Here is a 16152-nt window from a genome sequence, read left to right on the forward strand (position 1 = left end):
GATTAAAAAAGAAAAAATACTCTAAACTATATTAGGCCAAATTCCTTACCATAAAAGCTCATTTTATTATTCCAATTACAACTGGCAATAATTACAATAATTAATGTAAGCAACCTCAAACTGTCAAACAATTACACTGATATTTAATATTACTGATATACTGACCTACTTTCCACTGTGCACTCACATAATACAAATCGAGCACTGCATGGAATCGTAAATACCCTTTAAGGATGTCTGTTATATAACTGAAAATCAGTGAAGACATGAAACTGTGCTGATATGAAAAATATTAAGTCTACATTAAGACTTTAGTACCAAAGTGTATAATTACAGGAGTAAAGTCTCTGGCTGTGTGAGAATCGGGGGAGGCGGAAAGTGACTCCACATTCTTCTCTACAGGTTTTTCCACGATGTTAAAGGAAGTTTATATCCGGTGACAGGGGGAAACCATAGCAGGAATTTGATTTAATTCATAAAACCACTGCAACACGGGGTGCAGCAACAGTAGTCCTGTAAAATTGACTCATACACCTTGGCCATTACACCACTGTGCGGAGTAATCGTCAGACCTAATGAGTCCCGCGAGAGGGCTGCCAATGCTATTACGGACCTACCACCATGTTTAACAGTCGACAGCAGACACATACTGGTTTTCTCTACAGGTAAACTCATTAGATTTCAAGAAAAACATTTAACACCATTTTATTTTGCCTGTGTTTCAGTGCCAGGAAGCTAAGTGCATGTTTATGACTTGGCCTTGGATAAAAGTGCTTTTAAAAAAAAAAAAAAGAAGAAAAAAAAAAAAAAAAAAAGACATCTCACTCGTTAATACCTGTTTGTAATGGCAAAGATCTGCAGCTGAGGATGTTTGACTCTGCCTGTTCAAATATATGATTCCGATCATGTTGTGCGACACATGAACTCAAGGTCACAGTTTTAATGCGTTTGCCAGTTATCCCAGCAGATATCTGCGTACTTGTGCTTTTCGACCTTTGATTCACATCCGCTGTTCGTCCTTTCGCGATGACTGACAGGAGCTTGCTGTCAGTCACTACCACTTTTTTTTTTTCTTTTTTGTTTTTGTCCACAGCGCTTCTTATTAAAAGTTTGCTTGCTCTTTTTTAGCTCGACTTGAGGATTAGGGCCCGCTGAGGAAGCTGTAAACAAAACACTGACATATGATGACCAAGTGTTTTTATTCAATCTGTTAGCAAACAACTGCCTAATTACACATCCAGCAGTTAGAGCCCGGCATTATCATTCATTTGGAGTCGCATTTCTGGCCAATACACCCCTCTCTTTTAGCTCTGCCGGGGTCTCCAAAACTCCCAAGGGAAATATCTGGCTCTGAAGCTGCTAAATGCTCCATTATTGGCTAGTTGCTAAATTTGTCTGTCTGTGGTTTGTTGATGGGCAGGTAGTGTGAGCAGGGTTTCTAAAGCTTTTTTTTTGCTGAAAAACAACTGCCTGCTGCTGCTGTAAATGACACTATGAGAGCATGGAGAGTGGACCAAAAAACAGTGAAGTTGCAGGCTGTGAAACGAAGACTATAATCTAAAAGATGCTCAACAGTCTGCAAATTGAAGGGATTTCTGAGCAGAAGAGACCACGTTTATACTTCATGCAGTCATTTGAACCACTGTGATATGAAATTTTTGATTATTAGATTACTTTAGCCGTTGTTGTTCTCGCGTTCAGAACAGTTCACCATCATTTGGCTTCTTTTTTCAAACTGAAAAGAAAAAGGGTTGTATTTTTTTTTCTTTTTCAAATATCAGCAAAGACACTGAAAAGGCTACACAACCATAACAATTATGAACAATACCTGGCACAGTGTTGAACTTAGACTGTGGATTTTCCATTAATTTTCTTTTCTGTGCCCAGTACCTGCTAATTCAAGTAATGACTGCTCAGACCTGCTACTTTCATGTTTAAATGTGCTGCTTAGTCTCTTTTGAAGCTGACTCATTACTGTATATTCAGCTAAGCACCATTCATCAGAGAAGCAACTGAAATTTAGTTAGACTTTAATTGAAAAAAGAGCAAAAGAGAAAACTGGGTATGATTGATGGCATGTTAGTTGTGGCAGCTAATGTGAGGGAGTGAGAGTGTTTGAGAGAAGCCAGGAAATATGATTAAGTTCACAGATACCCTGCAATTCCCAAAGGGACAGTTTGGAACGGAATAGTTTTCTGACTCAAGATTTGAATTTTAATCAAATTTGTTTTTTAAAAAAATGATCATAATTTCAAACTCTAAATAATCCCGACTTGCTGCGGTCCGTTCAAGGCTTAATAGCATTTATTAAAGGCTGATTCCTCTGAATTAAAGAACTGAATAGGAAAATCCTCCTGCAGAGATGCAGTATTTCACCCATGCTCAAGCTAATATCTTTTAGCCATATTGCCCACATCCACCACTTGGCTGTATTGAGCTGGAAATGAGCCATGGACTTAATATGCACATACGTGCAGGCCTGGATGGTTTTTGTGCTTGTTTTCTTTTCAAGTCCTTTTTTTTATAATTATTATTTTCTCAGTATTGGTTTCTATTAATTTGTCCACCCCCTCTGTCTGTTCCTTTGGAAACCAAGTCACCGGCATCAATCTACAGCATTTCCAGTGGGAAATGGAAACTGGTTGGACTTGTTTTTCTTGTTTTCTTTGTACATAATTGCTTTCTTGTGCTGTTCCTGTCTTCGCTGAGACAGTCTCGGGGTTATTATTCAAGAGCGACTATCACTGATTGAGCCGTAAACTACTTTAAATTTTCACTGCAAAAGACGGACCACTGCAGGTTGACGAACGGAAGCAACATGACCTCAGAATAGACACAAAAAAAATGACACATGCACAACCTCTGAACAACTGGGTGCATTTCAAATCTCAGAATAAGACATTAGACAGACTTCTTGCCTTAAATGCACCACACCTGTGACAATTTGACAAACGACAGACCGTTTTTAGGGCTAAATGTAAGATTTTTGTGCCTGCAAATTGAAGATGCTAGAATTAAATCTGAAAATGAGGCTTAAAACACTACACTGCTGATCTTCTGAATGCTAGATTATACGCTTTACCAGTATTTCCACCAGTTTGTCCTGCTCACTCCATTGTAATGCAAACACGAGGGCCATACAAGAGGAGAGAGAATTAATTGGGACAATGATGAAAGTGCGAGCTGTAAGAATCAGGACAGCTGTCAGGTTGTGCGGGTGTGCAATTGATGATTTTTACTGAAATGCGGCCCCGTTTTCAATAGGCACAGACTCAGACATGCGCTCTGTGTGGAGCAGGTTACACAGTTTGCCATTCAGGGTCAACTGAGTAGCTCCAGACCTCACTTTCACTAAAGAAAACAAATTAAGACTCAAGGCTGCGTAGAACATTCATGAAGAACATTCATAAATACTGTTTTCACTGCCTTGGACTAAATACATCCCAAAACCTTGAGGGTTTATAACCACATTTGTCCATTTTGAAACTGTGAGAGGACATGTGTACTTCACTCTCTGTAACCATCAGTTAAAACCGGTTAGGGAACTAATGATTATCTTCGTTAGATATTCATCTGTTGTCCAATCTATATTATTCGTTCATCCCTCTATATGAATTATTGTGTGATTTATCCAATCAACAGTCCAAAGCCTAAACATATCAAATTATCTTTAATAACAAGAGAGAGAAAAGCCAAAAAGCCAACCAGAAACCAAAGAATGCACTGTGTTTGTATTTGTCTGGAACACTCAATTAATTATTAGATTTCATTTAATTAATCAATCAGTTAATCAGCTCATTCCTGCTGACTTACCAAGGTTCCACCTTTATTTGTCCAGTCACAGTCCGAAAACATTTTTAGTTCTTAACATCACATCCTGTGTTCACACATGTACTAAACTTGAAGCATCTGTTTCTAGAAAATGGGGGGGGGGGGGTAAGAAGAGGCAGACTTCTGTGTGTATCCTTGTATTTTAAAAAAAAAAAAAAAAAAAAAAAAAAAAAAAAATCAACAAATATAAGCAACAATACGCGGCCACCACACCACTTCTCAATGCTTCAAAAACAAAGAAAAGGCTTCAGTCGATGCAACGCTTTTCTCTGCTGCCAAGTTTCCCCTTGTGCTGTGGCTTAGCCCAACAGTAGCGTAAAGGATGCATGCTTCTTTTATTTTATTTTCAGCCCCCCGCCTCAGTTTTTTTTCTCTCTCTCCTCCTCCAGTACATCATTCCTTTGGGTGTTTGTGCGGTGTCCCTTAGTTACCGGATAAGAGACCCAGGAGCTCAGAGAGTTAAAAGCCTGCCCTGTCCCACTCATACGAACAAGACCATCAATAATTCACCCTCATCGGGAAGCATTATCTAACAGCCTTATAAAAATTTTAAGGTTGTGGGTGACAACATGGAACCAGTGAAGAAAGTGCTCCGTAAGAGAGCACTCCAGGTGCCAACAATGTGGGCAACAGATATGTTAAAGTAAAGGCAGAGGCAGACTTGTCTGCACTATCATGTAAGCCAGTCCTGCGAGGTTGATTTAACCGTTACACAGAAAACACAGAGGCCTCTCTGAAATAAAAGGACAGCCACCACATATCTCCTCTTGTCTCCACTGTGTACGTGTGTGTGTATGTGTGTGTGTGTGCGCGCATGTGTGTTAGTGTGGCACAGAGGTGGAAGCGTTTGCTCGGCTGTATTAACGCCCAGGCTCATTCTCATTGACAGTGAAATCCCTCTAAGCCTAGATCAATTACATCCAGCTCTGCTGTAATTAAAATGTCCTAACAAAGGTCTTAGGAGCACAGGACAGAAACCTACCCATTCAAAATAAGCTCAGTCCAATCTATAGCAATAACCCCAAGAAAATAGTTTAAAGCTTCCTTTGGTGATAAGCACATGCACAAAGTGTCTGCGCACGGCTGCCCAGCTCAAAACAACTCTAGTTTATCCTTTAATGAGATCAAGATATGATTTAAGATGTGAAAAGCACACAGGCCCACATTAAGCACAGTTAGCTGTAATATTTTTAATCAATGCAAGTACATAGAATAAAATACTAATTAATCTATACTACCGAAACTGTGCCCGTGCTTATTTAGTAGCCCTAACTACTAAGACAACTAATTATTTGTTCTCTTAAGTACATCTGATGCTTGACTATGCTCTGCTGAGAAATGACAGAATGCTTATGAGTCTCCTAATTAAAACTCAGCAGTGGAGTGATTAGCAATCACAACTCCACTCTTCAAATATCAAGATCTGATTTGCTTGGCTGATCAACAACAGGCTTCCTTCTCTCACTGCAACTCTGAGAGCCTGCAGCCCCTCTCAGTGTGTATTAAGGAGGCTTTTGAAATGTCGGAAATCAGCAAGAAAGGGCTCAGCTGAATTTTGAGTTCTATATTGCGTTTTTTTTTTTTTTTTGCCAGAATTCCATTTACATTTCTTTCTTTCTTTTCTTTTTTTTTTTTTTCATACTGACTGCCAGCAATCACAAAATAGATTACACACTGAAGATGATGAACGCCTAAATGTTTTTGGTTTCACAAGCTAATTCATCATAGTATGAAACCCGAGTAAAAAAAAAAAAAAACCAAAAAAAACATCAATAACATCACTTATGGTAACCAGTAAAATTAAACTTGAAAGCTGCTCCCTCATTGCACCGATGAGGGACTATTCCTGACACGGAGAGAGCAAGATGGCTGACTGCACTGACACATTGTGAAAGCACGCCTTGCAATCCTAGGTAATAGATTCTCTTTGCTGTGTGACTCCCACCACTCCTCATCTTCTGTGACAACGCCTGCCAATCAAAGCCCAGGGAACGTTCAAGGGCTTTGACAATATCTCCTCACCTTGGAAATACATTGGCTTCATCACAAGGTGCCGAATGACACCAAGTAGGCATCAAATAGCTATTAGACATAGAAGACAAAGAGCCAGCACACCACAGGTGATCCCATGCCTCTTTTTTTCCCCCTCAATGTAGCAAAACAGCTCTATGAAAAATTGGCATTTTAAGTATTCTTTCTGTACATAAAGACACAACAAGAACAAATGCCAGCAATACCGTGGGAGGTGACATTTAAGCGTTGGACAGAAAATGCACTGTATGAGAGCACTAACTGTGGAAGCATTTTTATGATCATTTGAAAGAATCTGCAGCAAAATTGAAGGAAGTGAAAGAACCCCAATATTATGTTCAATTTAGTCTTGTAATACACTAAGTAGCTTCTCAGGAAGCAAATGCTTCCGTGATGTTTGTGTGAAAGCACTTAATAGCAGAATTCATGCTGTCCATCACACGTGGAGGCCCTGACGATTATTCATTTGGAAAATAAAACATGGGTGTGGGTGTATACCTGGTCCAATCTCTTTGAGAAATAATGATGTTACCCCACATCAGCCGACTCATTTCCATTTTTATGTGATTCATGAATACCATGAAGGATGAACAAGGAGATCTTTCTGCAGTGAAGCATGGCCTGAGCTTCAATTTCTGGGATAATTATATGGTACTATTTAGGAATTTGAAGACGGGAGAAGCACTTCCTCAGCTCAAGACAGATGACCTGTCAGATACACCTAACACCAACACAAAGCCTTCAGCCTTTAATCTGCACACTTCCTGTGACCTATACTGTGGCAGAACCAAATAAAGAACCCTATCTTCGTATCCCCTTGAGACCAGTGTCCTAATATGCTAATGCCAGCCAGTGTTGGAGAAGAAGCTCTGAGGGCGGCCCAGACAACTCACAGGTCAGTGCTAATCTTCTGATATATGGTGCTTAAAGACCTAGGACACATCCATCACATGCCGCTGACGGCTCCCCTACTGGGCGAGATCTGCACACTCCAAAGGGTTAACACACACCCCAAAGAGACTTCTGACAATCCATCACTCAGGAACCAGTTTCTGTTTGAGCAGAGAGTCCCTTAACAACACCGAGGAGGTAGCTTTCGCCGCGGTGAGTGCATCTAGAGCCAGCGTGACTACTAGACCTAAGCTCCAAGCCTCTGTTGATCATTAAACATCCATTTTTAAACCAGTGGGGGAAAGTTAACTGTCATTTTAAACGCAGGAGGTGGTCGTATGGGAGAGAATTTTTCCTCCCTCAGATCTCGGTGAAAAGGAGCGAGACCATATATCTATCCATCGGGTTAACTACCCTAACACATAATCATTCGTTCCAGTCATCTGTCTCTTTATTTTTGAGGCGAGCCACAAAATGGCTATGATAGGATTTTGCAGCGAGTGAGAAACTCACCCTGAAGCACTTTGTTAAATAAACAGAATGCCCTTTGCTTTCTTCTTTAAACCCACTCCTCTGTTGTGTATTTTTCTTCCTCCTTTGGCTAACAGGCAAGAGTGCAGCTTGGATGTGAGCATCACCGGCAAATTTCAGGTTTGGTGTCATCCCCTAAGATTCAGACACTACTCTCTAGACCCTAGACCATTTTGCAGCAACACTCAGCCAGGACAAAATCTATCTCAGAAGGAGCACTGATGCCATTTCCTCCACTGATAGCAACCTCAACAGCGCAGAATGCATGTACTTCTCCTCTTCAGCAGCTTTTTAATAATTTGAAGAACCAGACTCAGCTCAGAACACCGCAGCATGGTTTCTTCCCCACTCTCACTTCTTTCTCGACTCACCAAACTTACCACAGTTTCTACTGCAATTTCTCCTGCCCTGTCCTTCTGCACATACGCAATAAAAGGCAGCCCTGCTCTCTGAGCTTTGTCAGGAGCCATTTTAGAAAACACAAGAAAAGTCAGTATAACAGGAGAGGAGAATTCAACCATTCATAAGAAAAAGGGATGTGCATCACATCTAAAGTGCATTTCTCCACTAAGATGAATATAATCACACCTGCCTCATCTGCCACTACTCCTCTCAGTTCTTCTTCCCCCTCTTCCTGTCCATTTGTTTGTCCAACTTCTCGCAGCCAGCGAGTCAGAGGAATTGAACAAGACAGCTGTCAAACCTGCCTGCCGTGAGTGAAGATGGCAGGTGAAGTCCTGCTTTCTTTCCCCCTCTCTAGCTTGCTCTTTGGTTCAACGCTGAAAAATGCCCTCCTACTCTTACCCCGTTCACAGGTTTTTGTGATCATATTTGGTCCAAACAAAGCAGTGAGAGGAAGCAGCAAGGTCTCTCCTCTTGAAGGTTGGGAAGCAGTTGGCTCACTCTATTACCCAGGAGCAGGATGACCATGGAGGGGCCACAGACCCCTACTGCGCTTCCAATGGCATTTCCATTCCCTGCCTCTGTGTAATAACATCTCACACGCTGCACTCTCTTTCACTATTAACCTATGCTGATCCTATTTTCAAAGTAAGGGCATGCAGAAAGCAAAGAAATGGCTTTTTTTGTTTTGTTTTTATTTGGCTCTCTTTGTACGCAGTGCAAATGTGTGAGTGTTTATCTTCATCTCTTTAACCTGCCTAAAATTGCTGTGAACATTAGGCCACGTATCCCCGCACAAAAGGAGGAGGGAAAAAAAAAAAAAAAGACAAATCCATCAAAATAAACAGTGTCTTGCCGCATTCCTTCTCTGACAAACAACAGCTGCACAGAATTGGAAATAAATATTATCTCTGCGACAGAAAAACAATCCGACACCGCAAGGTTCTCGAGAGTCATACACAAAGCTTGAATGCTCCGTGTCATTACATCTACGCTCACTTGGCTTGGAATTAAACCATTTATTTTGTCAGAAAGCGACTGAAAACAAATTGATTTTGGAGCCTTTTTAGATGCAGGCTGTGGTGGCCAAAATGCCAGTTAAAATGAGTAAACCGATTTTCAGCAACTTCTGGTTTTTTATCACTATGATTGCTCAGGTGGTGTCCCAATCGCCTAAAAAAAAACAAAAAAAACCCAATGAAATAGAGATCTTTGTAGCTGGTTTATGCTCGCCCCGAGAAATACTGAGTGAAAATGTTTTAAGTGGCAAAATCTTTTTTAGCATGACCACGTTTCTGAACGGTGTCCAAAATTTCTGCTAAATACATGGCTTTTGGTGTTAGATTATAGCCAGCAAATTCTCCCAATCCACACGAAATCTGTTTCCAAGGCAAACACTTGCCTCTCGCACACACATAAACCATGACCAACTGCAGCGTCCAGCAATCCTGTCAGTAGCCTCCACCACCAGCAGCAGCAGCAGCAGCAGGAGCAATTCTCTATCAGAACAAAACTGCTTAGAGGAAGGGGGCTGGTAGCTCAAGTTCTCCCTATTGAAATGCAGACACTTTGATATGGAAATTGGCAGTTACAAAAACCCGCTAGAATTCACACTAGCATGCACTGAAACCATTTGCGCAATGTGAGATGAGATGACACTTCCTCCCAAGAAAACACAGACAAATGGACTAAACCAGCATGTCTGGGGTGGGCGAGAGATGGAGTGGAGGTAGAAACAGGGTAGAGGGAGGCAATAGACCATTTGTCTCCCCCCACCACTCCTCTACCCCTCCCTCTCTTTGAATTCCTACCATTCACTGTCCAAGCACTTGTTTCAAGACACAGACCTACCCTCAACTGAAATGCAGGCGTTTTTTTTTTTTTTTTTTCTTTTTTTCCAGCGCAACATCTATATTCAACAGTAAAGCCTCCTATCGGCAGGGGAGGAAGTGACCTTTTCATCTTCAGCAATCACTGATGGGTATGTCAGTATTAACCAGACGCACTGAGCATCATCCCAGCTGGGGAGACTTTTTGTCTAGCCTTCCAAAATGACCGGCACGACACAAAAAAAACTTATCCGCCACAGCCAAAATATGCCTGGATTTGTCTGGTGGCAAGACAATTAGTCACACTGTGCATATAGCTTATATAATGCTGCAGTCTTTTTTGTTTTTTTTTAGTTTGCATCTGAATTGTGAATTTTGTCAGTTTTCTTTTAAGGCCAGCTCATCCATACTTTTCTGCATGAAGCTGTTATATAAGCATATGAAAGGGAAGCTCTCAGTTTCCCAACTTAGCTTATATAATGTTGCACCACTAGCCTGATTTGGTATAGACAGTATGGATTATGTGTAAATGTTATTTAATCTTTGTATGTCTGTCCAGCATAGTCATGCTCTCCTCTGGTGTCTTGCTTTAGTCTGTGCCTCCCTATCTCTAAAAGCTTCACGTGAGAATGGGATATGGTTCCTTCAGCCTGTAAAAAGAGTGTGTGTGTAAGTGTGTGTGTGTGTGTGTGTATGAGTGTGTCCCATCATCACACATGGCTGACTCTGGTCTGTGAATTATACATGCCCTGTGAAATGATCTTATTTTATAGCTGCAAAATGGAGAAGTAAATGGAGACAGTAACTGACATCCAACTACTTAGCTCCTGGTGTCCTGGACTGGGTGGAGATGTTTGTGTGAGCTCTATTTTTTCACGCTGATTATCACTGCTGAATATCCCATAAATCAACTCCCATTTGTTTTTGTTTTGTTTTTTTAACAGGCTTTTGCTTCATAAAGGGATTTCCTTGTCGTGCTGTGCATCCTGAATAAAAAATAATCCCATTTGTAACATGTGAAAACATAAAATCTGTCATTCAATAATAAAAAAAAATGCACCTCTCAGTGGGCTTTTAATTTAAATTATATGGAAATACATAGGAGAAGGTCCCAGTAACTAAGCAACTTCATACTAATTAAAAGTCTGGATGCCAAAGCCCTTAAAAATAACATCGCCTACTCTGGGCTATATATTGATTCCATCACAGCAGTTTTAAACTGCTGGAGGAGCCCGTGGGCCCGTTTTCTGACATTTGCCTTATCCTATCCTGGGATTGTAAATAAATGGTATTGATTCAGCGAGACATAACCCAGCATCTCCCCCTGAAAGACTCAAACATCCGCTTTTAAAGGCTACTTACACTGGGCACGCCGTGCCAAAATACGGATCCCGGCGCGGAGTGTGAATTTCAGCTCAACACCAGGAGCCCCCTTCTTCTCCTCTCCCTTTTTCAGAAGAGGCCCCCAGAAACTAAGCAGCGGGTCGCACAAAGACGGCTGGGGTTCGGCTGCATGCTCCACTTTCTTCACAGTGGACAGAAGGTGGAGTTTCCCGTGGCAGGTAGCTATTCTTCTTCAAGCCCGGGACCGGACGAATAGCTCCATGGCGAAGGGTCTGTTCAAAAGTAATGATCGTTACTCCCCCGCCTCCTCCTCCTTCTCCTCTTGTGCATGCACCCAGGCTCCTTCCGACGGGAGCGCTACGGATAGACTGCATAAAAAAGGGATCACTTCAAGGAGACGAGATGCGCCCCAGTCTCGTTATAAAAATGAAACTCCGAGCGCTGCTCCCGTACTGATAAGTCTTTCTTGAAGTCTCCAGCGGTCGGGTTCACAGATAAAGCCTGAAGACTGATAATATGACTTCTTTAGGCTGGTTTTCGGTGCGTTCCCGGTTGTTCCCTCTGCGCCTCATCCACACGCCGCGCAGACAGTCGGAGCTACAGCCGGACTGGAGGCAAACAAGGCGAGGAGAAACGGCGCACCGGTCTCCTGCTCTGCAGCAGCTGGCTGTTGAAGACAGCACGCAAAACCTGGAGCGGATCACCAGGCAGCGCACGGATTGGGATCCTAATGCCAATTATGACCGCGCGCATAAAGGCTAATATTAAATCTCGTGGGTGTTCAGATTTTATGCATGCGTTAAAGCGCAAGTTCTACTGTATTTGCTCCAGCTTGTGAAGGTGGACTCTTAACAATGCACAAAGCGCAATATTTTAATCAGCATTCCCCGGTGTAATCAGGAGAAGGGAAGCAAAAATAAGTGCAAGACCATTCATTACCAAAATCCACCTTATTCACAGCGTATAAATACGATGCTATTTTTAATTCTATTAAAATTTCAGTATCGTGACCAGTAGTTTTCACCTGGATCATTAGTATTAATAAAAACAACACAACAACACAAGATAATGAGGCCGAAGCAATGTTTGTTCTAACTGAATGAGGCCAAAGACTGAAAAATGCAGAATAAGAAAATCACCTTTTGGCAGAAGCACTTAGTTATTCAAAAACAGAAAAATCACTATTTCTGCGCTTCTTCACTCTTCATTTAACGATTGTATAATACTTAACTGTGATCTTAGCTAGTAAACGACTACAAACTAGTTACTGCAGCTATGTAACTCATATAACCATGAAATCTAATATAAAGGATGTAGACTAAGTATAGCAAGTATAGCACACTGTGTGAGGGAAACTTAGAAAATTTACAAATATGATCAGTTTCCATCCTGGAAGAAATAGGTCCAGTAATATTGCAGACACGTAAACACACACCAAAAGTACCAGTATACAGTGACGTTCAGTCACTACCTCAGAGCAGATGTTGTGCAAGCATTCAATATCCATCCATATGTTCACAGAACAAAACTGCAGCATTCAGTTCCTCCCTTTAATCTTGTCGACAGAAATAAGATGCTCCTCTGAAACCTCACATAATAGAGTAACGCCGCCAATGATAACATCTTCAGGGACATATTCAAATACATTTAATTTCATTTGCAATCCATTATAAAATGTCACATGTTAAATTCTGCTCTGAATACATGCGGTCTTTGATGTGATGGCTGTACAGTATCACCGAGTTTCACCCTTCAAATTTAATATGCGTGTATGTTTAAAATGTATCATATGCAGCATTTCGGCCTGTGCTCATATACAACATTTAAGCTGCAAGAATAAAAATAAATAGTGTAGGCCCTCTGTTCTGCCAAAACAGCAGAGGTTTTAGATCAATAACCTTCAAGGTATTGATGGAAGACCTCTGGTGTCCTGTGGTGTGGGGCACCTGGGTCCTGCATCTTGTGGTTTGTGGGGTAGGGCCATCATGGTTTGGGTGTGTTCTGGTGCATCTCATAGATGCCCAATCACATTAGGATCTGGGCAGAGCTCTTTGTCATGTTATTAGAGCACTTACTGAGCAGGTTTTTTGCAGTGACATCCACATGAATGCAGGAACCTAACAGAACATTGCATTGTAATGAGATGTGAAAAACTAAGTCCGCCCTTCCTGCTTGCCTAGGAATCAAGAGGGTGAGTAGCAGTCAGCTTTAGTTAATCAAATGCACTTGATTAACTGATCACCAGTAAGTGTGACCAACTCTATAAAACCAGAAGATGTGTCAGTTTGCAGGACTAGTGTGTGTTAATACAATGCCACAATCTTGCTTGCAAAAAAAAAAAAAGTGCCAAAAGCTTGCTTGGAAGGGTTGCCAGGAGAAAGCTTCTTCTCTCTAAAAAGAACATGACAGCACGGCTTAGGTTTGCAAAGTCGCATCTGAACAAACCACACGACTTCTGGAACAATGTCCTTTGAACAGATGAGACCAAAGTGGAGATGTTTGGCCATAATGCACAGCACCATGTTTGATGCAAAACAGACAGATCATATCAGCACAAACACCTCATACCAACTGTCGAGCACAGTGGTGGAGGGGTGAGGATTTGGGCTTGTTTTGCAGCCACAGTCATTGAGTCAACTCCTCTGTATACCAAATGATTGTAGTCAAATGTGAGGACATATGTATAATGGCTAAAGCTTGGCCAAAAATGGGTCATGCAACAGGACAATGATTGTAAAGACATCAGAAAATCTACAACAGAATAGCTGATAAAGAAATGGCCCAGTCCAAGTCCAGACTTCAACCTGTGAAATGCTGTGGTGGGACCTTAAAGAGAGTTGTGCATAAACAAATGCCTACAAATCTCAATGAGCTCCAAAATGATCTGAGACTAATAAAGTCATACAGAAAACAATTATTTAAAACATTACAAAAACCAAAGAAAGGTTCAGGAGTTTGTTTACTTATTGTTTTATGCTTTATACAGAACTGAATGGAAAACAATGCTGCCAAGAGTGAGTTGAATGAATAGTTTCAGATTTCAAGAATATAATGGTATGGCTTACAAACCGGTTGTCTTAATCATAGCTGAAAGTAGGCTATATCTGCTACGGTCCTTGTAGACTGAGGATAATTGTACTAATGATGCAATCATTAAAAAAAACCAAAAAAAAAAATCCAAACGTAATTTCATTTGTTTGTTTGCACATATGCTTTAAATTCTAGACAGTTTTCATATGAGGCTGCTAAAAACAGCGTTGTGCATAAAAAAACAAACACACAACTAGACGATATCCCTTTGTAATGCTCTATTATTTCAACAGGAGAGAAAAACAGCACAGTGCTAAAATCTTGTCAAGCAACTGCAGTAAAAGTCCTCACTCAAGTACTCAAGAAAGAAGGCATGGAGTTAATAAACACTGTCTTGAGAAAGATGAATATATAATGTGTAATGTATTGTCACTGTTCCACTGAGACTTGGCTAAGAATGATGTGTGATGCAGACATTTTCTATTGCATTGATTGTGCATTTTTAAAGCACACCGTGCTTTCTTTCTTGGTTACAATGGAGAGGGGGCAAATTGAATCCTGATTTTATGGTCGCGAGTGGGGACTAGAATTGTAACTGACTTGGCAACCCCAAAAAACATGAAACTATAACTGAGTTGACTGGAAATGATTCGGCTTTGTCGATGAAATTACACTTCAAAGCTGAAAGCCCATTAGGATTTTACTGTAAGCTGCAAAACATTAGCATTAAATTGCCATTTGCCGACAAATATGATATAATCTTAATGACAAACTGGACAACAGCGTGTTTGTGCACAGCAGATCCCCAATTATGAAGTCATGATTTGTTGACTGCTCTGGATATGCATGCTGCAGGCTACATATTTTTGTCAGGAACAAAAAAAAAAAAAAAAAAAACACGACATAAATGGATTTCATAATGTTCTGATTTATTCAGTCACTACACTAAGGCTATCATTACAAAGCATTACACCCATGATAAGCCAAAGGAACACAGCCCACTAATGGTTCACGAGATGTGTAATGTCTACCTGTGCTGTACTACCAGCTGTGTCCTCAATGCGAGCAGAGGTGTCTCTGAACAGCAATCCTTGTGCTCAGACAACATGCAATTTTTTGATATGCTGTCTGAGCTCTGTGATTTTTCCCTCTAAATATCATGCGAAGCTTGTGTTGTTGTCATTTCTCAACAATCGATGCACTGGAAGAAAATGATCTGCCCAGCTGGAGGCAGGTTTATGGTAACATTTTCCTCAGGCTTCTAAAGTTCAGCCACATGCAGCTTTCTTTTGAACATGATGTTATACCGCTTGTAGGTGCTTTCATTCTTCCCTAACACTCCTATTTTTAGAGCCTTACTTTGCAGAATTGTAATAAAAGAGCTACCCTAGTGCTGCAAAATCAACCGGGGGGCTTTTTTTTTTTTTCCCTGAGAATATAACAAACACTTGATTGCCAAGTTTGGATATATTAATATCCAAAATATCTCCTCTCTTTTCTCATCTTCCCGTGAGCCAAAGTACATAGCCAGGTCAGTGGGCTCTGTTACACGTGGCCTCAATAAAAAAAAAAACAGTCCCCTGGTTGCACAGGGGAAACATGAATTTGGGTCAGATTCACCAGGTGGAAAGTGAGAGGATTAGTGCGCAGATCGCATGTTTTTCGAGGTGTAGTTTTACATAATAAAGAAAAGCAGAGGAAAAGGCAGCAGATGTAATGATGCTGATCTACTGGCACATATTTTTATTTAGAGAAACAATGTTTATGTATGGCCTACTACTGCAAGTGTAAACTCTCTATTTCATTTGAACTGACCCAGGAGAGCTTGGCTTGCTGGTGTTTTATTCATTGTGGTCAGTGTAGTATGTATGTAAATACACACAGCTGGCCCTCTTCTGTTTTTTTTTTTCTTTCCTTTTTTTTCCCTTTTCACGGACTGATGAAGTTGTCAGAAAATGCTTGGCTTTGCTTTTTTTGCTGCAGCCTGTCATTCTCGCTGGTATTCTGTGTGCAATCAAAACCCCAAGTAATAGAACAAAAGAAGTAAAAGCAAGTCTCAGTTTTGCTGCTGACTCATCTAAAGTGTCATGGCCGGGGAGGAAACGGACGAGGAAGGACTCACATGAAGGACTCCAGAAGCAAACATAACTAAAAAGGGGATTTATTTCAACGGGGAAACACAAATACAAAAACCTTGGAAGGGAGGCACAGGGAGACGAAGGGCAGGCACAGGGAACACAGGAACATGCGGGCACAAAACATC

The 16152-nt window shown here is 41.0% G+C and overlaps 1 protein-coding gene across 1 annotated transcript in view; it reads right to left on the reverse strand.

The window, feature by feature from the left end:
- The window catches only part of adgrl2b.1 (adhesion G protein-coupled receptor L2b, tandem duplicate 1), a 91553-nt gene extending 80096 nt beyond the window's left edge, over window positions 1-11457 (reverse strand). Inside the window, 1 exon segment of the mRNA XM_030751568.1 lies at window positions 10878-11457. The gene's annotated coding sequence lies outside the window, so the exon portion shown is untranslated.
- Window positions 11458-16152: the final 4695 nt, after the last annotated feature.

The sequence above is a fragment of the Archocentrus centrarchus genome, chromosome 17, assembly GCF_007364275.1.
Source record: "Archocentrus centrarchus isolate MPI-CPG fArcCen1 chromosome 17, fArcCen1, whole genome shotgun sequence".
In the NCBI taxonomy this organism is placed as follows: domain Eukaryota; kingdom Metazoa; phylum Chordata; class Actinopteri; order Cichliformes; family Cichlidae; genus Archocentrus; species Archocentrus centrarchus.